The sequence below is a fragment of the Macaca nemestrina genome, chromosome 1 (assembly GCF_043159975.1).
Source record: "Macaca nemestrina isolate mMacNem1 chromosome 1, mMacNem.hap1, whole genome shotgun sequence".
NCBI lineage: Eukaryota > Metazoa > Chordata > Mammalia > Primates > Cercopithecidae > Macaca > Macaca nemestrina.
The window spans coordinates 77,699,743-77,723,395 of NC_092125.1; the positions used below are offsets into that span (position 1 = coordinate 77,699,743).

Below are 23,653 nucleotides of genomic sequence, written 5' to 3' on the forward strand. Positions count from 1 at the left end.
AGCCACCGCGCCCGGCCAGATTCGTAACTATTTCTGATCGTTGGTCAAAGATAAGGAACTGGCCGGGCGCGGTGGCTCAAGCCTGTAATCCCAGCACTTTGGGAGGCCGAGATGGGCGGATCACGAAGTCAGGAGATCGAGACCATCCTGGCTAACCCGATGAAACCCCGTCTCTACTGAAAAATACAAAAAAACTAGCCGGGTGAGGTGGCGGGTGCCTGTAGTCCCAGCTACTCGGGAGGCTGAGCCAGGAGAATGGCATAAACCTGGGAGGCGGAGCTTGCAGTGAGCTGAGATCTGGCCACTGTACTCCAGCCTGGGCCACAGAGCGAGACTCCGTCTCAAAAAAAAAAAAAAAAAAAGATAAGGAACTAAGGAATGGTTAATATGGTGACTTTCCTGAAAATCAACACTAAATAACTTTTTGAAGTTTCTTTCAGCCGTGTAACAAATTTTCCTCTTCCCGTTTATCTCCAGAAGCTGAGATTCACTTGTCCCCAAGTAGCTTGAAAACTGGTCAGAAGAAAACAGTGACAACACTCTAAACAGTTTGCTATTCCTCGATTTGCAGTCAGTATAAATACACCATTTTTAAAAGGTGAGCCCAAAAAACCCAAAAAGGTAGAAAAATAGGGAAGCTAAAAATAAATGACTAAAAGAGAAAAGTTCCTGTAATTTTAGGTTTAAAATACAAGGCTGAGTAATCAAGGAAAGTATTTTTACTGCCTTGTCAATATTTTTCCTGGAAGCTCGGGTAAATAGCCCTTCTTCAGATCTGTAGTGTGAGTGTCTAATGGTCTTAGGTGTCTCTGACCACAGAATAACTTTATGCCTAAGAAACAGAGCAAACAGGAACTCTGTGGTTTCAGCATTTCCCACAAATAAGTAAATACATGGATGTACATTAAGAAAAGGTTCAGGGCCATAGGACAGACAATTTGGGTCTAGTTGAGCAGTGTTCCCCTCCTAGTGAAATCTTTCATACCAGGCTATCCATGCATTTAAAGGAATCCCTGCTTGCCTAGGGTGATCTTGATCATATTTTCTGCATCGCTTATACTCTCTTTCAATTTAATGCCGAATGCCCAGCAGCTGTGCCAGAAAACCTAAGAAAGGCTGTCCTTTTTCTAAGTTGAGTCCTCATTTATTTTCCCTGCTGGTGAAAAACCCACTGGCTTTCATCTCTTCTGAATCCATGGCAAGGAAAACAGGGGGTCAACATGCTGAACGGAGTTTAAAAGGGGGAAAAATGATCAGGAGGGCCTTCAAGCACACATACCTCCCCAGTTCTAGCTGTCCCTGGGTTTTATGAGGCATTTGCTGAAAGCCCTGCTGTTCAGGCAAGGGGAACAGCACGTGGTTTTCTTGGTAGCCAACAGTTCTGCCTCTCACTGGGGCATGCCTCCAATGGCAGATTCATTAGGTCCCACTGATCCTAGATTTAACACAAATCCAGCGCTTGAATAACCGCCCCTCCTCCTGTACCCACAGATCCTTGGTTATTCGATGCTGGTTGGAAAGTAGGTGCTGGATTTGTCAGGGGGAGCAAATACCCTATCAGATGCCCATACATCACCCTGAACGCCAAGGATACACCGTGTGCTTTCCTGTCAGACATGACTAATAGATCCTCAATCTGGACTTGGCCAATGTGAAGCCAGCAGAGGTAACTGTGCGGAAGGTTCATTCTCTCTTCCAAAAAGGTCCAGTGTGAACCAGTATCTCCATTTATCTGATGGCTTCTGGCTGAAAATATTTGACAGATCACTTGGAGACAAGAAGCTCATAATTTGACCCCATAAGGAAAAAATGTTGTTGTTCTTCTAGATCATTTGGCCACTTCCTACTTCTTCAGCATATCAAAACTTTCACTTAATTCAGTCAAAAAACCAGTCAGACCAGTCATTTTTAGGCAAATAAAAGTAAATACCTCTTCAATTAGCAAGTAGCAAATTACTTCCAAGATATCGTGTGGGTTAAAAATATCAAATGCTGTAAGAAAGCATTAGATAAATCTATTGTTAATCAACCGCATATAGTTTATCATGAGAAAGCTAGAAAATCCTAAAAATATCTATAACCAGACTAACATTAAAAAGGACAATTAACCCATTTTTAAACAAAATGGCTCAAAGAGCCTGAATGCAAAGCTAAATGTGACTTTCTTGATGTTTTTGGATTTGATATAATGCAGGCAAATATAAATAAATAAAAAATCAGCTGAGTATTTTTTCTGTCATGTTGATGCAGTCTTGTTTTTATTCTTCACAGGAAACATTTGAGATGACTGCACTGTATACCAGTTTGTGCTCACCATTTGGCACATCTGTGACCTTTTTTTCCTCCAGAAAGGCAGTAAACAGTAAGCAGACTAAGGCAAGAACTTTTTTCCCACAGTGTCTTGAGTCTGGTCCTGTTTATCTTTCTATAGCAACGGAAACAGATGTATTTTTGTGCTTGCAACTTTCCAGATGTATCACTCTAAAATGCTGTCTGCTGTTCAGAGATGTTGCTAGTATTTAGAGCAGAGAAGGCTTTGCCAAGTTAATTATTTGACTCAAGACATTGCAATTTCTGCAGAGTCCACTCTCTGCGGTAGACATCTCATTAGGATTTATTCGGGGTTCTGTTGAAGTATGTTGTGATCACAGACTCTCAGCAAAGTGGACCTTTATCAGAATTTAGGACTCCTAGAAGCAATGACTGACAGCAGTGAAGAAGACCTGAAACTCTGAAACTCAGAATCAGTGATGGATAAAATTGCTTAAATCCCGCTGTCACCTTAGGTCAGAATTGATCCAAGGCCAAGTACAAGCCTCAGTGTCAGGTTAAGGTTACATATCCCTGGTTATGGAAAAACCAGATCCAGAAGAGCAGACAAAACTTGATAGAGTCACACTGAAGCAGAGAACCTGTTTTGAGAGGAGCATCTTTCCTTTTCCCTAAATTATAGTATTCCTTCATTAACTGTGCTTGTTCCTTCTACAAACTGTAACCTTAGCCAAAAGGTATACCTTTTTGTCTTTATAGCTCACAGTACCAAAATGCTGAGCAGCATAAATACTAAACAGATTTTCAATTTGAAGCTATGTAAAATGCAACACTTAAAACAGTAAAAGATACATTTTTTTTTTTTAGTTGAGCACAAAACATTTAGCAAGACAGACTATATTCTGGGCCATAAAACAAACATTAGCAAATTCAAAAGAATAGAATTTATACAAAGCATGTTTTTGAATCATAAAGAAATTAAAATAGGCATCAAAAACAAAGATATTTGAAAAAAATCTCTGAAATCTTGGAAATTAAAGAACACACTTCTAAACATCCTATGATTCAAAGAGGAGGTCTTGAGAAAATTTTAAGATACTTTAAACTGAAAGGTAATTAAAATACTATGCAATAAAATTTAGAAAATTGTCGGGTATGGATAACACAACCTACCAACCTACCAACAGGGATGAAATAACAGATAGAACCCCTGACCTACCAGACATTAAGAGAATAGTAAGCGAATACTACAAATAATTCCATGCCTGTAAATTCAACAATTTAGAAGAGATGAACTGATTCCTTGACAGACACCAACTACCAAAACCCATTCAAGAAAAAAAAATAACCTGAATAATCCTACCTCGATTATAGAAATTAAATTTGTAGTTAAAAACCTTTACACAAAGAAAATTCCAAGCTTGGGTGACTTCACCAGTTAATTCACCAAACATTTAAGGAAGAAATAATACCAATTATAAACAATCTCTTCTGAAAAATAGGGAAAAAACACTCCCCAACACATTTTATGAGGCCGTCATTACCCTAACATCAAAACCGAAAACATAACATATAAACAAGAAATATACAGGCCAATATCCCTCACTCTCATGAACATAGACACAAAAATCTTCAGTAAAACTTTAGCAAAATTAGAAGTCCAGCAATACATAAAACAGTTACTATGCCATGATCAAATAGTCTTTATTGCAAAAATACAAGACTGGTTCAACTTTTAAAATCAATCAATGTAACTCACTATATTAACAGACTAAATTTTAAAAGTAATATAATCATGTCTTATATATATAGAGAGAGAAAAGGTATTTGGGAAAAAAATCAACACGTTAATGATTTTTAAAGATCAGCAAACTAGGAATAAAAGAGAATGTCTTTAACCTGATAAAAGGCACACACACACAAACCTTGCAGCTAACATCAAACTTTCTGGTAAGAGTCTGGATGTCCTCTTTCACTGAAACTATTTAGCATCATACAGTATGTCCTAATCAGTGTAATAATGCAATAAAAATACAGTGTACACATATTTGAAAAATCACTCTCTGTTCCCAGACAACGTAATTGTGGACATAGAGAATTTCAGGAATCCACAGAAAAGGTAATGAAGTAACAATTGAGTTTATCAAGGTTGCAGAAAACAAGGTCAATACACAAAAATCAGCTGTATTTCTGGATACTAACAGCAAACAGTGGGAATTTGAAAAAAAAAAATAAGATAAAAGTACTATTTACAACAGATCCAAAAAATTAAATCCTTAGGCATAAATTTATTGAAAATGTACAAGATCTAAATGCTAAAAAGTACAAAGCACTGATCAAAAAAGCAAATTATATCTAAATAAATGGAGAGATGTAACTTGTTGATAAATTGGAAGACTCAATATTACTATGCTCTCACTTCTCTCCCAATTAAATCTACACATTCAATGCAATCTCAGCAGGCTTTTTTGTAAATATTGTCAAGCTGGCTCTAAAAGGTATATAGAAAGGCAAATAAACTAGAATAGCAAAAGCACATTTGAAAAAGAACAACATTAAAGGAATCTATTCCATTTCAAGACTTGCTGTAAGACTTACTACAGGCCAATATCCTTCATGCACATAGACACAAAATCTTCAACCAAATAATTAGCGAATCAAGTCCAGCAATATAAAAAGTTAATGTATCTTAACCAAGCAGTGTTTATCCCAGAAACGCAAGATGAATATCCAATAATTAAAATAGTATGGTATTAGTGAAAGGATACACATATTCACAGGAACTTATCAGGTTGAAATCCAGGTTGTCAGCTTGGTTGGACTCCTGTTTGAAGACTCTGGGAAAAAATCTGCTTCCAAGTTCATATGGTTGTTTGTATAATATTGATCCTGACTATTAGAATGGTCCCACACAGATAAGCTCCCTGTTGATAAACCTGAAAATCAACACATTAGTAACCTTGATGGCATCCACATAATCCTTTATACCTTATAAAGTAGCATAATCAGGGTGTATTATTTCATCGTATTCATAGTCCCAGGTATTAAGGTAGAAAATCTTGAGGGGACTATGTTAGAATTCTGCTTACCATATCATCTATATGTGAAAGAAAGAACCTTATGGGTACTTTAAATCTTATATAAAAATTAACTCAAAAACAATCATAGACCTAAATATAATACATAAAATTATAAAATTTCTAGAAGCAAATGTAAGAGAACAACTTTTTGACTTTGGGTTAGGCAATGCGTCTTCATATATGACACAGAGGTATAATTCATTTAAAAAAACAAGAACAATAATTTGGGCTTTTTCAAAGTTGAAAACTTTTATGCTGTGAAGACACAGTTAAGAGAACAAAAAGACAAGCCACAGAATGAAAGAAATATATTTTCAAGTCATTTTTCTGACAAAGGGTTTGTTTCCAGAATGCATAAAGAACTCTTGAAACTTAACCAGAAAACAACCCAATTAATAATGAACAAAATATATAAACAGACACTTCACCAAAGAAGTGGATGAAAAATAAGCATCATTAATCATTAGAGAAATGCAAAGTAAAATCACAATTAGATATGACTACATGTCTATTTGAATGGCTAATATTTAAAAAGTTCCATACCATGGAATACTACTCACCAATAAAGGAAACAAAGTATTGATGCCCATGGCCACATAAATGAATCTTAAAATGCATTCTGGGCCGGGCGCAGTGGTTCATGCCTATAATCCCAGCACTTTGGGAGACCGAGGCAGGTGGATCACGAGGTCAAGCGTTTGAAACCAGCCTGACCAATATAGTGAAATCCCATCTCTACCAAAAATTAAAAAAAAAATTAGCCGGGCGTGTTGGTGGGTGCCTGTAATCCCAGCTACTCAGGAGGTTGAGGCAGGAGAATCGCTTGAACCTGGGAGGCAGAGGTTGCAGTGAGCCGAAATCGAGCCACTGCACTCCAGCCCAGCAACAGTGCAAGACTCCGAGTCAAAAAACAAACAAACAAACAAAAAAAAAAACAAAAAACAGCCTTCTGCTAAGTGAAAGAAGTCAGACCTAAGATGCGATATGTAAAATGTTTTATGATTCTATTAATATAACATTCTGGACAAGGCAAAACTCTACAGACAGAAAACAAGACAGTGGTTTTCAGAGGTAGGGGATGTGGAGAGGGGTTGCTTAGAAAAAAATCAGTAAAGATGAGATTTGGGTTGATGAAGCCGTTTTGTATCATGATTATAAATGTGGATATGTAACTATATATTTGTCAGGACCTGTAGAGCTATATACTACAAAAAGCAAATTTTATTATATGTAAAAAATTTTAAAAACCAACCAGGATGTTGTGGGAGGACCCAATATGGACTACAAACTTAACAAATGAATGTAACTGTATTACAAATGAATAGTATGACCCTGCTAAAGAGGGTAGGGAAGAAAGGGACTAACCTGAATTACTTTGAAAATGAGTATTTTGATCGGATGCTGTAAGACTAAATACTAAAAGAATTGTACAATACTAAATTCTAGTAAGTACATTTTCTTCTCTCAGGGGAATGAATTAGCAATCCTGAAACACTTTATGTTTGTACTATAGTTAAACAAGTATGTGAATATTTGGCAGATAATGAGAACTAGGATTCTCACTGTCAGAGAAAGAAGTTACAAATAAGAAAAGGCAGAAAGCTAGAATGAACACTGTGGTGTTGAACTGCAATCAGAGGTATCAGTAACAATTTATGCTTTTTAAAATATAAATACAAATAGATACAGAAATGTAGATGTATGTACGTGTCTGAGTTAGTATACATATGTATATTTCCAATCTTTGTGCACTGCAAGGGTCTAGAAGTAACAACACCCTTGTAGAAATGAGCACATCTCTTCCTCTTGGTTTTAAACATAATTCTCCCCCCAAAAAGGAACTAGAAGTTCTTGGAGAAGAGGTACAATCCAGGCCTGGGCAGGGAAAATACAGTGGTGAACCTTGAGCATTGTATGGTGTCAGAAAGTAAGGAAATGGTCCTCAAGGAAAGAGGTATGTCAGAGGGATCCAGAAGCAATCTAAAAGAGTGCCACGTGATCAAGTTAGAACAATTTAAGCAACAAAATAATCACAGTATTATAACCCATAAAATATAATAAATATCAAGTCTACTTGATATGAATAAATAATTGAATAAATAAATAAATGTGCAAGGAGAGACAACTCTTCTTGATGAAGAACTTCAATTAATAAATATAGAAGAAGTGAAAATCACCATTAGTCCTACCAAGTGATGCTAAAATAATTAGAAAAAAGCTTGAGGAACAAGATATTTGCATAGTCTCAAAGTATTTCTCAACATCTCAAAGACATTTGTTAATTACAAAAGAAAAGTTAGCAACTTACGGTAGAGAAATCCATCAGAAAGTGCTTTGACCATGTGATCAAAGTTAATATAATCACTAATGAGACATATTTATTTCATATGACCTCCATATCAACACAGAGAAAGACATAATCATTTCTGTGACATTCCTACCAAAAATGACTAACTTCAATCTAATCATGAGCAAACATGAGACAAACCCAAATAGAAGAAACCTTATCAAAAGACCTTGAAAAGGTATTTTATGTCCTCAGCCCTTTTGAAGGGTATTGGTGAGTAATTCTGGAGGAAAATTTATGAAGAAAATTTTCCTCCAAAATTACTGACCAATACTGTTTTCTAGAAAAGCAAAGGTTGAGGAATTGTCACAGATTGTCAAGAGACCAGAAGAGATGTGACAACTGAATGCAATATAGAATTCCAGATTACATCTTGAAACAGAAAAAAAAAAAAAAGACATTAGTGGGAAAACCAGTGAAATCCAAAATAAAGTTTCTGATTTAGTTAATACCATTGCGCCAATATTAACTTCTTAGTTTTGATCATTGTGTTGTGGTTATGCAAAATATTAACTTTAGGGAAAGCTACATGAGAGGTATAAGAAAACTCTATATTCATGCAACTTTTTGGTGAGTCTAAAATTATTTGTAAATAAAAAATTTAATAAATAATTAAAAGAGAATAATGGGAAATACATCAGTCACTGGTCCATAGGAATGATGGAATTCTGATTGGACAGGTCTTTGAAAATTCCCTGCTTTGGTAGCTGAGGAAGTTCCTTAGTTGACACTAGTTCTGCTCCCTAGAAGGAACTCTTAATCATTGTCCTTCATCCCCAGTGACATTGCTAGGTTTTTGTTGCTTCATTATCCTTCAAGACCATATCTAAAGTAGGTAGTGGGAATCATGTTCTGTTAGCAACTGTACAACTTTCATATCATACTTTCTGCTTATACAATTTTGATGTCCTGTATATTGGTTAAAGCTTAAGCAATTTTTTCTTTGAAAATATAATTCCCTCAAAAAATTCATAGACTTAAGATAATTTTGCTCATAGTTAGTCCCATGTGTTAGCAACCTAACTAAAGTTCTTTTGTGGGCATAGCTCCAATTCTTGCTTCATTTCATTATTTACTTTAATGGCAGCTTTCTTTCTTACTTTAACGGCAGTTACTTTTAGGTCATCTGAACTAAGAGGACTGGTTTGGAAGGCAACACCCTTGGTCTGTTCTTTGCCTACCGAGACTGTTTCTCCCTGAGGATCTTAATGGTTTGTTGTTGTTGTTGTTGTTTTGTTTTTTAATTCTTCTTCAAGGTTATATGTAACAACTATCTTCTTTTTTGTTTAAGGTATAGGACTTAACTTTTCCAAACATAAGAGGGTCTAAATTTCTGGAGACTATTTTTCTGAGTTTGTATCTGTTTTGAAACATTTTTCTAAAGCAGCAAGGAGCTCAAAAAATACAGTAATCTAGCTATATCTAGTTGTTTCTCTTTACTCTATAGTCTCAGTGAGTGCAGGGTATATAATTTGTTGCAGGCCACAGTTTACCAAATGTTTTGTTATAGCATTATAAAGGTCATACACATTCTAGCATGTTGAAGCCACCTGCTGCCTCACCACTATGCAGATGGCATATATAGAGAGAGACTTAGTTAGGAAAAGCCCCAGTTCTAGCATCAACTGTTAGAAAGAAACACTTTAAACAAATTAAATTTAGCAGAGTTTATTTGCACAAAGAAGAATTCATGAATCAGGCTGCACCCTGAAACAGGAAAGGTTCAGAAATATCCACCCAGAAATATGGGCAGATAGTATTTACAAACAGAAAGAGAAAGTGGCGTACAGAACCAGCTTGATTGGCTACAGGTGGGCATTGCCTCATGTGAACATGGTCTGATCAGTTGGCAGTCTGTGATTGACTGAAACTCAGCTACTGCGATTGGCTGGGATTCAACTATTTACTATAATATACTGTTAGGTTAGTTTGCAGCTTATTTATTTACATACTAAGTTAGGTTGCAGTTTGTTACACAGGAACTCAAAGTAAAGACACATCTTTGGGCCAAATTTAATTTAATTTGACACAATATCAGAATTAACTAAAATATAGCTAGGCAAACAATACAATGGCTTAACGACAAAAGAGCCTTAACAATACCTTCCCTTAAAGAATAGTTATGTTCATTTCTCTCCCACAAAACAGACCAGACATGAGGTTTGCTCTGCTCTGCATCTTTCTTATTTCTCTACCATTCCATAGTAAGTTGTTCCTGGCTACAGGACGAAAGTTGGGGGAAGAGCGTTGGAGAGTACATGTGCAACATGGTAAGGATATGGCCTGGAAATGGCATATGTCATTTGTGAAGATTTAGTCACGTAGTCACATCTTGGTACAATGGAGTTTGGAAATACAGCTTTTCGATGGGTGGCCACGTTCCCAGCTGCTAGTCTAATTCTGTGGAAGAAGGAGAGAATGGATTTTGGTGACAATTAGTCTCCATCCGCTCTCCTCTTGGATTATCTATCACCACACTTTCCTGGTTTCCCTTTCACCTTCTTGACCTTTTTTCCAGTCTCCTTTGCTGACTCCATACTCTATTTAACCTCTAAATGCTTTTTAGGGATCAGTGTCAAAGGGACCAGTCTCTAGGTCTCTCCTCTTCTCTAGCAATACTCTCCCCTGATTATCCCAACTCATTCTGTGGTTTTTAAGTAACATAAAAATGTCAAATCCTAAATTCCTTTCTCTAGCTTTGTTCCTTCTACTATACTCAAATTTCTATATACAATGGCTCTCTCGTAACCAACTACCAGAGATCTCAGCTTGGCAATCCGAACTCATCATGGACAAAACTAAACTCTGTTTTATCCCTACAAAGCTGATTCTCCCCCAGTATTTTGTCCATCCTGATATGTGGTAGCATCATCCAGCCAGTTGTCTGAGCCAAAAAAATAAATCCAGAAGTCATCCTTGGTTCATAAATCCTTCTCTCAATCCCAACATCCAATGGATCAGCAAAGTTTTGTGTATACTACCTTTAAAAGACATGTTGAACCTGTGCATGGTAGGCTAAACAATGACCCCCCTCTCTGCCCCAGAAAAAAAAGATGTCTGTGTTCTAATCACCAGAACCTGTGAATATTGCATGGCAAAGGGACCTTGCGGTTGTGGTTAAGAATCTTGAGATGGGGAGATTATCCTGGATTCTCTGGGTAGGACCAACGTAATCCATAAGGTTTCTCATAAGAGGGAGGCAGGAAAATCAGAGTTATACCAGGGAGAGAGACAGAAAAGGGTGATAAAGGTGGCAATGGAGGAAGAGAGGAGAAAAGGCTATGTGATGCAGGGACATGGAACAATACAGGTCAAGGAATAAGGTTGACCTCTAGAAGCTAGAAAATGCAAAGAAATGAATTCTCCCTTAGAGTCTCAAGAAGGAACATGAGACTGCTGAGGTTTTGATTTTATCACAGTAAAACTTCTGACCTACAGAATTCTAAGATAATAAAGTCATAAGATATAGGCCACTAAGTTTGTGGTAATTTGTCACAGCAGCAATAGAGTACTAATACTCTATCCGTGTCTCTCTATCTCCACTGCTGCTACCATAATTGAGGGCCAGCTGCAAGCACAAACTGTCTGAATTTGAATTCCTGTTCTGCTACTTACCTGCTCTGGGCAAGCCATTCAAGCTTCCTCTGCCTCAGTTACCTCATCTGTCAAATGAAATCATGGTAGAGTCGTTACAAGGACTCAGTGTGTTGCCATATTGAAAGTCCTTGGAATATTACTTGACATACTATAAGCATGTTTAAGTGTTTGCTATCATTATTGTTATAATTTATACCCTGTATCATTTCAATACTCAGCTGGTCTCCCTGCTGCCTCTCTTGCCCATATAATCTCTTATTCACAGAATATTATTCACAGTAAGAATGATATATTTAAAACATAAAATCATGTAATCTCTTGGATTATAATCCTCCAAGGGCTTCCCACTGTAATGAAATTATATCAAAAATTCTAACCAGAGCCTACAAGGCCTGGTATGATCTAGTCCATGACTTACCACCCAACCTCATGTCAGTCTACTGTCTGTTGCTGACTCGCTTTTCCCAACTACTGTTCATTTGGCTCTCCAAACTCACCACACTTTAAGTGGGCTGTTCCCCTGCCTGGAATGCCATTTTCCCATGTCATCGCTTGACTGACTCCTTTTAGAAATTCATTCAAAGTCTTCTGCTCAGAAAGGCTTTCCCTCCCAATTCAAATGAAAATAGCTGCCTCTACTATTTACTTACTTATTTCATGTATCTTCCATGAAAAGAGCCCGCTGCTGTATCCCTAGTGCTCAGACTATAACTTGCATATTATAGATAATCAATAAACAGTTGTGAAATGAGTGTTGGTGACATGTGTGAAGAGGCCATTTGTTGAAGTGTCATACTGGTGCATCCCACATATGTTCTGAATCAGATGAGCACAGTTTTAAATCTTTCCTCTCAGCAGAAAGGTTCTGCCTAAAGACAAACTAATTCATCAGTGATGATTATGTAAGTCTGTTTTCTCACATTTTTCTGATTATTTTGCTTAACAAGTGTCACTAGGGACACTTTCCAGAAAACCACTGAAAAGGGACTTTAGCAGTGTGTGAGACCTATATTTAATCTCCCAAACCCACCCTTTCTAAATCTGTTTTTGTTCTGGGGGACAGGAGTTGTGTGTTTATCAGACCGGATTTTGTTCTATTAGCCAGGCTAGAGTGCAGTGGCCCCATCGCGGCTCACTGCAGCCTCAAACTCCCAGGCTCAAGCAACCCTCCGACCTCTGCCTACTGAGTGAGTAGCAGACATGCGCCACCATACTCGGCTAATTTTGTAATTTTTTGTAGAGACGGGGTCTCCCTACATTGCCCTGGCAGACCTTGAACTCCTGGGCTCAAGAGATCCTCCCACCTCAACCTCCCAAAGTGCTGGGATTATAGACATGAGCAAATAATTTTAGGCATGAGCAAATACTTTTAAATCGTTTAGGTTAAAAATGAAAACCTGTGTGTATGATACCTACATGAAGTGAGTCCTGCCTTTAGAGTACAGCATTTCAGAGACCCATTGTTGAAACACCTGGGAACTTGCTTTCTCAGAAGATGCAAAGAAAACTGAGATCCAACAGCAGAAGAAAGGCAAGCCTCACACCGTCCATAGAATAGCTCCTAGGAAGTCCCCACATAGTGTTGGGCTCGTGTGTGTGGCCACCAGTTTGCACAACTCTGCACCCTGTTCTTTTATGTTTATTTTTTCTCTCATCTCAGCATAAGGCTATGCACAAATAGTAAAGAAAGTTTTTCTCAGTCTTCATCTATCTAAAGTCTTTCCAGCATCTTCCCTTAAAATATGAGATACTGCATGGGCCTAAGTTCCGTTTTCATAGGGATGGGGTTTTCTGATTCTTTCAACATAGATCTCATTAGTTAATTTAGAGTGTAAGCTAAAAAGAAAAAAAAAAAAGCTTATAACCACTCTGCGATCATTTTAAAAATGTGAAAAGATGTAACATGGGGTTTAGGGTTAACAGGAGAAAACAGACGGCTGGATGGTGATTCACTCTTCTTCTCCCTAAAGACACCAACATGTAACCCTGGGGTGGCCTTGTCGACATTGCAAGTGCATACCTGGCATATCATCTGACAGCCTGAGAGTGCCTGCTATTACTCAGAAGAAAAGATGGTGTATCTGATAGTCTGAAAAGAACAAAGTCTCCAGTTACTTCATCACTCTTGCTGGAGGGTCTGGAATTAATTGTGTTTCTTTATACCCCATCTAATTTTACAAAATCATACCTCTCCATGGCAGTTTACTAATTTACCACCTCATCTAAGATAAGAATTTGCCAACAGTAATAACATTTAGAAAATGCTGTCAGGCCTGCCGAATACAGTCTCCCGTTCCTCCAACCTCACCCCCAGCCCATAGACACACATCTACACAGCTCACTCAGAACTTAAAGCAGGTAGACCCAGCCTCGAAGGACAAAAAACAACCAGAATGATTTGGTACCTCAGAAGTTTACCTTCACAACAAGAATAACTAACTCTATTCAGACACCTCTTTGAGTATCTGCTCCAGTGTCAGTCCAATGGGTAAAGAGAGTAGAAAGAAATAATTGGTCTACACTTCAGAAAGGCATTTTAGTATATTTCCCTTGTAGACATTTGTTGTGTGCTTATCGTATAAAGATCACTGTATGGATTACCTCCCCTCAGATTTGATGGGCAGGGAGCAAAGCAGGGAAATTGCAAATTTTGAAATGAGCATGGAAATATCAAGCCTGAAGATTCTAAATGGAACATTTGGTGTTATGGTGTTTGGGGAATAGAAAATGACTGGGAGGTTGGATATTCAATTCAGTTGCATAGTCAATTTCACCAAATTCTACTCTGGCCTAAGGATGAGTAAGCAGGTTTGGTACACAAATATCTTCTAAATTTAACATGGGAATATGGCATATATATGGGGACTTAGACAAGGGGTGATAGGGCAAAGGTAACCAAATATTAATAAGTGTTTCCCACTAGTCTAGTTTCTCTAGGCCATCAAGCAGTACATCCCTGATCTTTAAGCATGACATGGTGTGTATGTGTGAATTGTGTGTGAGTGTATGTGTGCTTGTGTGAGTGTGGGTGGGGTACAAACTAAAGCAAAAGCATGTATGTTTCCCTTCTGGCTCAGATTGCATTCATAGATATAATTATTTGTTTAACATAGTCACACCATATCATATTACATTCTATGATTTATTAGCAAAAGCATGCTCTTTAAACTTCATTTTCCCAAGCAGTGATAATTTCTTGACATGTTTCATTACTGGGAAATGACATAGACATTTGTTATATTCTCAGATGATAAAATATTACCCTGCTCACATACCTTCATGGAATATTAAACAAAATGAATGCCATTCCCTTTCTGTGTTTATCATATCATATTAAAAGTGAAGACGTAACCCTTATGTTTTCTTTCCTGATAGACGAGACATTGGAAAGAATGAGTTTAGTTTACCCTTCTTTCCAACTGGCTTTACTTAGCTATTTGCAAAGCCTCCAATAACGCTGTTAGAGTATCATTTCAATCATCCAGCTTTTCAAAGGCCATTCCCAATATACCTTTCTTTCAAATCATCATGAAGAATAAAAATCCGAAATTTCCCCTATAAATGCGTTTCTTGTCTTAACCCCAGATTCATTTAGTTTCAGGCAATGATGGAAATAGCAAAGATTGGGGAGTGATCCAATGTAAGGATTACACAATTCTTCATAGAAACTGGTTGTAGACCAACTTTATGAATACGTTGTAAACATTTATCAGCCCACATACTGGATCTTTCCATATGCATATAAAGACCATATGAAATATACATTCTTTACCACTAACATATCAAAAAATGTTATCTAGTGTGGGTAAGAGATTATGTACTCACAGGGTGGTATATGCACACCCATAACCACACAGATACACACATTTATTATAGAAAGAGTTTTAAAATACTATGGACTTTCTGTAGAAAGCAGTTCATCATGGAGAATAATAAATTTTTTTGAGTTTCATCAAATGTATTGCATATTAAGAGGGATTTTTCAAGGCTATGCTTAGAGTTAAGTTGAAGTCCTAGACATGTCTAAGTTTTCCGACCTCTCATGGAGAGAATCTGCATTAAACTGAGGGGAACTTTGGCAAACACCAAACATTTTAGATAAGGAAAATCTGTGCATTTTTTGACATGACTATGGAAAAATAGCCTAAACATCTAAAACAACCTCAAGCTGAAGTTCAGATAGTCTGAGTTCTACACTTAACCTTTATTACTACCTTGTTTGAATTCAGGCCAGTAAATTAATTATTCTATACATTAATTTTCCAGGAGTTCCCAGGGGAGAATAAATTTGCAGTATCTACTTTTAAAGCAGTTGAGAGAACAAAATAAAACTGTATAATCAGTGCAGCTCTCTGCTGAAGGTGAGAACCTACGCAGTTCACAGGGTTTGCTCAACAGAAGGGCCATAGCTTAATGCTTAGTTGTCACTGACTTGAAATTCATAATTTTACCTTTGAACTTGTGCTTGGTCCGTGAAGTCCAATGAGACAATGAAGCATGAGCAGAGCAGACATGATAGGTGTGAACAGGTTGTGTGCAGGCTTGGGTCTTCTGGAATCCTGAGCAATGGGCAGAAACATCAACAGTGGCAGCAGCTGCCATGGCTCAGGGAGAGATTACGTGCTCTGCATGGGGGCAGCACCAAGATCATGGCTCGCCCTTCTACCTCCAAAGCCTGTCCTTATAGCATCTGTACCAAAATTAACTCTCTGGTCTGAATACTGGGACAGGAACTGCCTGTACTCAGGCCATAAACTTTGTCAATACATTATTACAAAATCAACTGTGCTCATGGACATTGTACTAAAGCATATCAGAGAGTTCTTAAAATTCTGCAAAGACTTTAGACTCTCTGGTTTTGAAAACTTCTGCAATATTGCAAAGCAAATATCCACAGACTTAGAAACAGTTTAAAGATCATCACATTCAAAAGAAAAAGAACAGTATTCTCATATGAAGCTCTGGATGAACCAATTATTAACAAGGAAGACAATTATAAGACTAAATTTTCTGCCAAGGGATATATTGTGATGGAATGCATAAACAGTTGTTCTGAATTGTGTACAAATTATGAAGCCATCTTTGGTTTCTTGTATGACTGCCACAAATTGTAGGAAACATTAGGAAAAAAACAATATTTTTAGAGAAATATTAGAGAAAACAATAAAATAAAATGCTGTGGTATATATTCACATGTTAAATTAAATTCAGACTTACGATAAACCAATTTGAATACAGTTAAATCTTTTTAGAAAAGTTTTTTTGCAAGAATCATCAGTACTTGGCCAGGCACAGTGGGTTATGCCTGTAATTCCAGCACTTTGGGAGGCTGAGGAGGGATGATCACCTGAGGTCAGGAGTTCAAGACCATCCTGGTCAGCTTGGTGAAACACCATCTCTACTAAAAATACAAAATTAGCTGGGTGTGGTGGTGGGTGCCTGCAATCCCAGCTACTTCGCAGGCTGAGAAATAAGAATCGCTTCAACCTGGGAGGCAGAGGTTGCAGTGAGCCGAGGTAGTGCCACTGCACTCCAGCCTGGCAACAAGGTGAGATTCCATCTCAAAAGAATAAAAAGAAAAAGAAGAAGTATTAGTTCTGGATGTGCTAAAAATGTGTATTTCAAAATAATGTATCCGAAATTTATCTCAATGTTCTCACAGCCTACAAAATACTACTAGCAGTTTTAGTAAACAGTTGCATCAACAGAAAGGTCCTTTTCAAAATTGAATATTATCGAGAATTATTTGCAACTTTGCATTTGCCAAGAGGACTGACATTGCTTTCAATTATATTAATTGAAAATTAAATTGGTAAAAGTGTAAATTTTGATGACCTAATAAATGAATTTGCAGAAAATTTGGCCAGAAAATTATGTAATTCATTGATATAATATTACTAAATTATTATTTATTTAAAATTATACCAATATATTATTGTGATTTGTTAGTTTATATTGTTACTCATGTATTATTATTATTCCTGATATGTTTTACAACTAACAAAATGTTTTTAAAGAAAAAGCTTTCTCTTTTAGCACCTTTATAACATTTTTTCCCTAATTTTTTCACAAGGAGACCTGCATTCTTATTTTGCACAGGACCCTGCAAATTATGTAACCGGCCCTGGATGGAATACAGTTTCAATTTTTGCCAGAAATTTGCTGAATTCTATTTAACCAAAGCAAGGCTCATTTTTCTTTAAACACTTGAAGTATATTAATTTTATGTCCTTTATCTAATAATTCTGCCTTGTGGACATTTGTTTCTTTGTGTGTTAGATAAAATTTGATTAGTGTGTTAGTGTTCATTCAGCCCGTGTATCTCTGTGACAAGCCTGTGCATCAGGGTTGAAATCTGCCCCTGCAGTGGAAATTTACATTGCCTCAGCCAGGCACTCCAGGATGCTAATAGGCCACCTGAGGTTGGGGTTTTTAAAACCAAGAGGTCATACAAAACTGACTCTAAACCCCTGCAAGGGAATATCTATATTATAAATTCTCAGAGATGTTTTTCTACCAGAACCCAGGCAGAGAAACATAGTTTCCTTATCATCTTTTTGTGAGCATTTTTTTTCCTAGTTCACACTTTCACAAAACAAAACACCCATTAAACAGCCCACCTCCCCTCCTTGCCCTGACCCAAGGCCTTGCACTGGATTCTGGACCGACCTGAACTAAATGTGCAAAACCAGCGTTAGGTTAAGAAATCTTCCGCAAACCCGGGCAGCAGCAGCGGCCTCTGTGTCCCTTCACCACATGGTCTTCATTTTCCATTTTAATGTAGTACCTGATCATTGCAAACTACTCTGTGCATTGGAGATAATGTTGAGGATATTTTATATGCTATTTTTAAGTGTTTTATAGAACATCCTCCAATCTGGCACATTGCCAGGAAAGGAAGGTGGGTCTTTATTTTATATTATGCAAAATGAAGATAATTGAATTCGATGAGCCCTAAATTACAGTTCACTCCTTCAATCTTCCACTCAATGTTGGAAGACTGTGTGCTGGAAAAACAGTTCAAGGGGCTAAGGATACCTTAATGGATAAGACATAGCTTCTGCCCCCAAAGAGTTCACAGCTTGGGAATATAGAGTTGGAAATATAATTTTAGTAAAATGCGAGAATGCAATCATAGGGTCATGCACAGGATAGTACACAGGTGTGGGATAGTGACAGCTTTTAGCAAACATTCAATGTAACCTGTTTGAGAGGATAAGTTAACCTGGTGTTTGGGGGCAGGAGATAGGAGAGTGCTGATCCTGGAGTGGAGAAGGTGATTCCAGACAAAAGGGAAAGCTTGACAGAATAACAGAGGTGAAAAACCACATGGTGGAAATAAGAGCTGACTGATCCAGTGAAACGGCCTTATTCTAACCCTCTTTTACAAAGAACCGTAGTAGAGCGATGAAGATAGAAACTAAAAGATGATTAGGTTCTCCTGATTCAAATACTTCTTAACATAACCTAAAAAGATTTTATTTTTAAGTTACATTTTATTTCTTTAACTTTATTACTTTTTTGAAATTTTATTCACACTAAAACATCCTGAAATAGCATGAACTTTTAACAGCCCAGGCACAAAAACGTACAGCAAATTACATATTGCTTGCAGACTTAAGAACAATGTAGTTCTGATGGAAATTAATCAAACCCCTTCTTTAGAGTGTTGGTGAGCCCCATACCCAAATTGTCAAGGGAAATATTTCCCCCCCCATTTCCTTTTTCTGTTGTCTCAGTACTTTCTCTAATCCAGATTGCTTATACCTACAATTCTCATTGAACCAAGCTGCTCTGATTGTATCCCTCCTAAAGTGGTCAGTCCTCAACCTCTCTGCAACTGTTCAAGGTTTCGGTCTTATATGGGACTTTGGCTTCAACTGCCCCAACATTTGCAACAGAACATCTACTGTCTCTGTAACTAGTAAGCCTGTTCCTGATTTTTCTTGCATAATTCCATACAATGTTGAACCGGTAAGTGAAGTCCCTCTCCGATTCAGATGAACTCTATCCTGTGGCTTTATGTAGGAAACTCTCCTTATAGAGTTTCCTATCTAAACCCACTAGAAATGGGTTTCTCTGTAGCATTAGGTGAGAAGAAAACATATTCTGTGCTAAGTCCTTGCCGTGATGCAAATAACCTTTCTTTAAATATGTCCTCCTCACCTCCCTTCACACTATAGATGTTTCATTGAAGAAAAAATTGCTTCTCCTTATGATTAATCTTAGCCCAATGGGCTTGAAATTCTGTTGGCCTTTTGGGGCTCACTGATATTGGGTAACAAGTTGACCTTGAATGGTTATCAGGGGCATATAAATGCAAAGCACTATTATTATATGTAAATTACTCTTTCTGTAAATCTTTCCTCTCCCTTTTCAAAAAACATATTTATATTAAGGTTGAATATTCAAATTTTTTCTGCAGATCTCTGTGAATAGCTTTAAAATACTCAAGTTAGAGCTCACTTCAACTCAATTGAGATTTTACCAACTTTTCATTTTCTAGCAATATGAATGTCAAATTGCTTTGTGCTTAAAGATTACATGAACTAATGTACTGTTGGAATGCGAAATTTTCAACTATGAAGATTTGTCTTAATTTCTTTAAAAGGCAATGTATGATGTTTGTAATTTATGTTAAAATATACCATCATAGATCTTATAATACTATAAATATGCTATTTAATTTAAGCTTGAGGCCGGGTGCAGTGGCTCACTTCTGTAATCCCAGAACTTTGGGAGGCCGAGGTGGGTGGATCACCTGAGGCCAGGAGTTTGAGACCAGCCTGGCAACATGGTGAAACCCAGTCTCTACTAAAAATATAAAAATTATCCAGGTGTGGTTCTGCATGCCTGTAATCCCAACTACTCCAGAGGCTGAGGCAGGAGAATTGCTTGAACCTGGGAGGTGGAGGTTGCAGTGAGCAGAGATTGTGCTACTACACCCGAACGTAGGTGACAGAGCAAGACTCTGTCTCAGGTAAAAAAAAATAATAATAATAAGCTTCAGCTCTAAAGATAGTCACCTCCTCTGACTGAAAATCTGCACACAAGGGAAACCAACTATAATTTTATTAGAAAGGCCACACTAGAAATACAAGCACTTCTATTATTCATATCTAGATCAATCCCCGAAATTTTGATAATTAACATAATAGGCTAGATTCTCCAGTTAGTATTTAGAATGATAAATGTTACAATTGGGCCTTTATTAGCAAAATTTAAATACATTTAAAATATATAGATTAAAAAAAAAATTTATAAAATTAAAGATATTTAAGATACGTAGATTGAAAACTGGATGAAATACTTTGGATTCACTCCTCACTCTTTGGTGAACAGCCTATAAAAATCCAGCCAGGTCCAAATTAGTCCTTAGGTTTGGTGGTGGGGATAAATTTTTTAAATCAGTAAAATTATGACTCTTTATAATATAAAAAGAACATGTGTCAAAGATTTTATTTGCCTCACTAACTAATGAGGAAACCAGAAAAGAAGTAACAGTTTATTCAGAGAAGACCTCTAAGACCAGACAAACATATAAGCCCATGGGTAATGAATTTTTTAAATAGGTACAAAACTGGTTTCTTCCACTGTAGGGAGGGGAAGTCCATTGAACCTCCACTAGACAGAATTTATTTGCATGCGTATAGATTAAAATTATTTGCCCTACTCTCAGTTCTCTACAGGTTAACTTATATCTACAGAATTGTAAAATAGCTCAGACAATGAAAGGCAGACATTACATAGAATCAAATAATCACAAAGGTATTCTCTAAACCAGTTGTTCCCAACACGTTTGCACCAGGGACTAGTTTCGTGGAAGACAATTATTCCACAAGATGGTGGGGCGTGGGGGATAGTTTCAGGATAAAACTGTTCTACCTCAGATCATCAGGCACTAGATTCTCGTAAGGAGAATGCAACCTAGATCCCTCACGCGCGCAGTTCACAATAGGGTCTGCGCTCCTATGAGAATCTAGTGACAGGAGGCTGAGCTCAGGAGGTAATGCTTGCTCACTTTCTGCTCACCTCCTGCTGTGCAGCCCATTTTGTAACAGCCCACAGATGGTACCTGCTGGGGGTTGAGGACCCCTGCTCTAAACAATGCATAGTTTTCTACTGAAAACACCTGCTAATCTTTTGGTTCATTTAAAAGTCTTTCACAATTTTACCTTACTATACTACTATATTCAATCACTGATTTAGAAGGATTTCTAAATTACCTCTAAGTTTCTGTTATCTGTTGATGCTAAACAGATAACAGAAGTCTACTTCTAGAATGCTATCTCCTTTTCCTTAGGCTAACTTTTCTTGCAGAATGTTGGTTGGAGCAACTAAAAAAGTAGAGTACTGGAACCACATTGGGCTTACAGAACAGACTGTATTGTGCTTGCCTGCTCATAAAGGTTTGTTTAAAAATGCCTACATCAACAATGAAATTTACCAAAAGCTTGTTTTCATTATAACTTTGTAGCAAGGTTATGGTGGAATAGTAGCCCTTATCAACTTCAAACATTTTGGGCTGTTACCTTTACCTATCAAAAAGAACCCAAGTTATACATAAACAAATTGACAGGTAGATTTGCAACAGGCAGAAATTACTACCATGATTAGTTCCCCCCCTCCCTTTTATCCCTTCTGGAAGAAGGTTATTAATTCTGCTTACTAAAGGTCAGAAGTAGCATTTATAAAAGATTTTGAGTGGGTCCTATAATGGGTTTTAACATCTGTGAGCACCCATCTGGCTGTTAATATTTCGCTCCTACTTCACATTTTGTCTAGTCCTAGTGTGGTATACACACAACCTGCTCAACCTGAAGTCAAAGGAACCAGAAAACACAATTTTTATTCTTTGCCTATTCCTGGCCCACTCCTCCAACCCCAGATCTCTCTATCTTGATGACAACCTCCCTTTATTTAGTCTTTGAGGAAGGTGGCAGTGGGAAGAGGAGGGAGGTAGGTGAGGAGCCTCAAGCTCAGCATCTCTGAGTCAATATTTTGTGCTCTTTTTAAGTAAGACTATATCACTGGACTATAAAATACTTTGGCAGTAACTACATCAAGATGTAAACACGTATGACTGGTGAGTAAGTACACTCAGCTTACCCAGCTTGGTTATAGAATTAGAATTTCCATACACCTCCAAATGAACCCTTGAAAGCAGGCTTCAGTGAAAAGGAGGTAAAACAAAGACTACAACATATGGTTTATCTTTTCAGTAATTACATTTTCAGATGTAATCTTATACACTTTTTCCTCTTAAATAAAGTCTTGTTTAAAACCAAATGTTTCTCTGTTAACACAGAGTAGGCAAATGAGAGTCCACACGCGGATATTGAGATATTCAGTGGTTTCATGGTTTTGAAAAGTTTGAGTTAACATGCTGTACTTGTGGCCTCCTGGAGAATAAGGCTGTGCAAAGGGAAAAGTGGTTAAGAACTGGGCTTGTGTCTTCCACATGGACAAGCTTTTTCAGGCCACACTCAGTTGCAGAATCAGCATTTTCTTCAGAGGAGACGGCAACTGTGCACTGTAACATATCCCACATGTCCATATCAGAACAGCAAATTTCTTGCTCTGAGAAAAAAAATCTACCTTCAGCTCTCCTCCTAAGTAGAAGGCTTCTACAGAATTCTTTATGTCTCTGAAGTCACTCTAACTGAAAAATGTAGCTGCTTTTAGGTTTTAACAAAGCTAACGTGACCAACCATATTTATGAATGATCGCATCATTTTGAGTCTGTTTTCTATTATTCTGATGATAATATGAAATTACCACACCTTTCCAAATGCCTGAATTTTCTGTTCCTGTGTCAGGAAACATGTTATTCCTTCGTGGGGAAGAAAATTCGCCTTTGCTAATGTAACTTTGTAAGAAATCAGACAGCAACAGGACAAAAGTCCGATGGCAAAACAGGGCCTTAGAGATGGGCTCGTGCAGATTAAGTAAGAGGAAGGCAGATGACATTTAGAAGTCAAAGAAGGATGGCAAGTACTATGGTTTTCTTTGCTCAGCCCCTATTTAACCCTCCTTCCTTGTTCTGCAGAGTGAGACAAGCTGAAGTCCACATTTCCCACACTTTTTAGGATCCGGTGTTGCAAATACAAATTAGATTCTACCTGTCAGATGTAGTTGCCTGAGATTTACAGATAAGTAGAGAAGGCTATTTTCATGCAGATGTCCCCGCCAGCAAACCATGCCATAAAGATGTAACTACTGAGAGGCCATTTTGCTGGTGTCTTAGTCTTGTTTTGCGTTGCTATAGCAGAATACCTGAGTCTGGGTCATTTATAAATTAAAGAGGTTTATTTGGCTTATGATTCTGGTGGCTGAAGAGTCCAAGATAGGGCAGCTG

General features: G+C 37.4%; 2 long non-coding RNA genes across 3 annotated transcripts in view; both read right to left on the bottom strand.

Annotated features, from left to right (window-relative positions):
- Positions 1-23,653, bottom strand: part of LOC112428850 (uncharacterized) — a 119,041-nt gene that overhangs the window by 69,275 nt on the left and 26,113 nt on the right. The gene's annotated exons all lie outside the window — the stretch shown is intronic.
- Positions 391-15,995, bottom strand: LOC139358813 (uncharacterized). Of its 2 annotated transcripts, none has more exons than XR_011614317.1 (3): positions 15,747-15,995; positions 5,040-5,207; positions 391-1,865 (listed from the first exon to the last, which is right to left on the bottom strand). It is a non-coding gene; the product is annotated as an uncharacterized lncRNA (long non-coding RNA). The 2 variants fall into 2 exon arrangements; XR_011614316.1 differs by lacking the exons at positions 391-1,865; positions 5,040-5,207 and adding exons at positions 8,719-10,098; positions 11,314-11,360.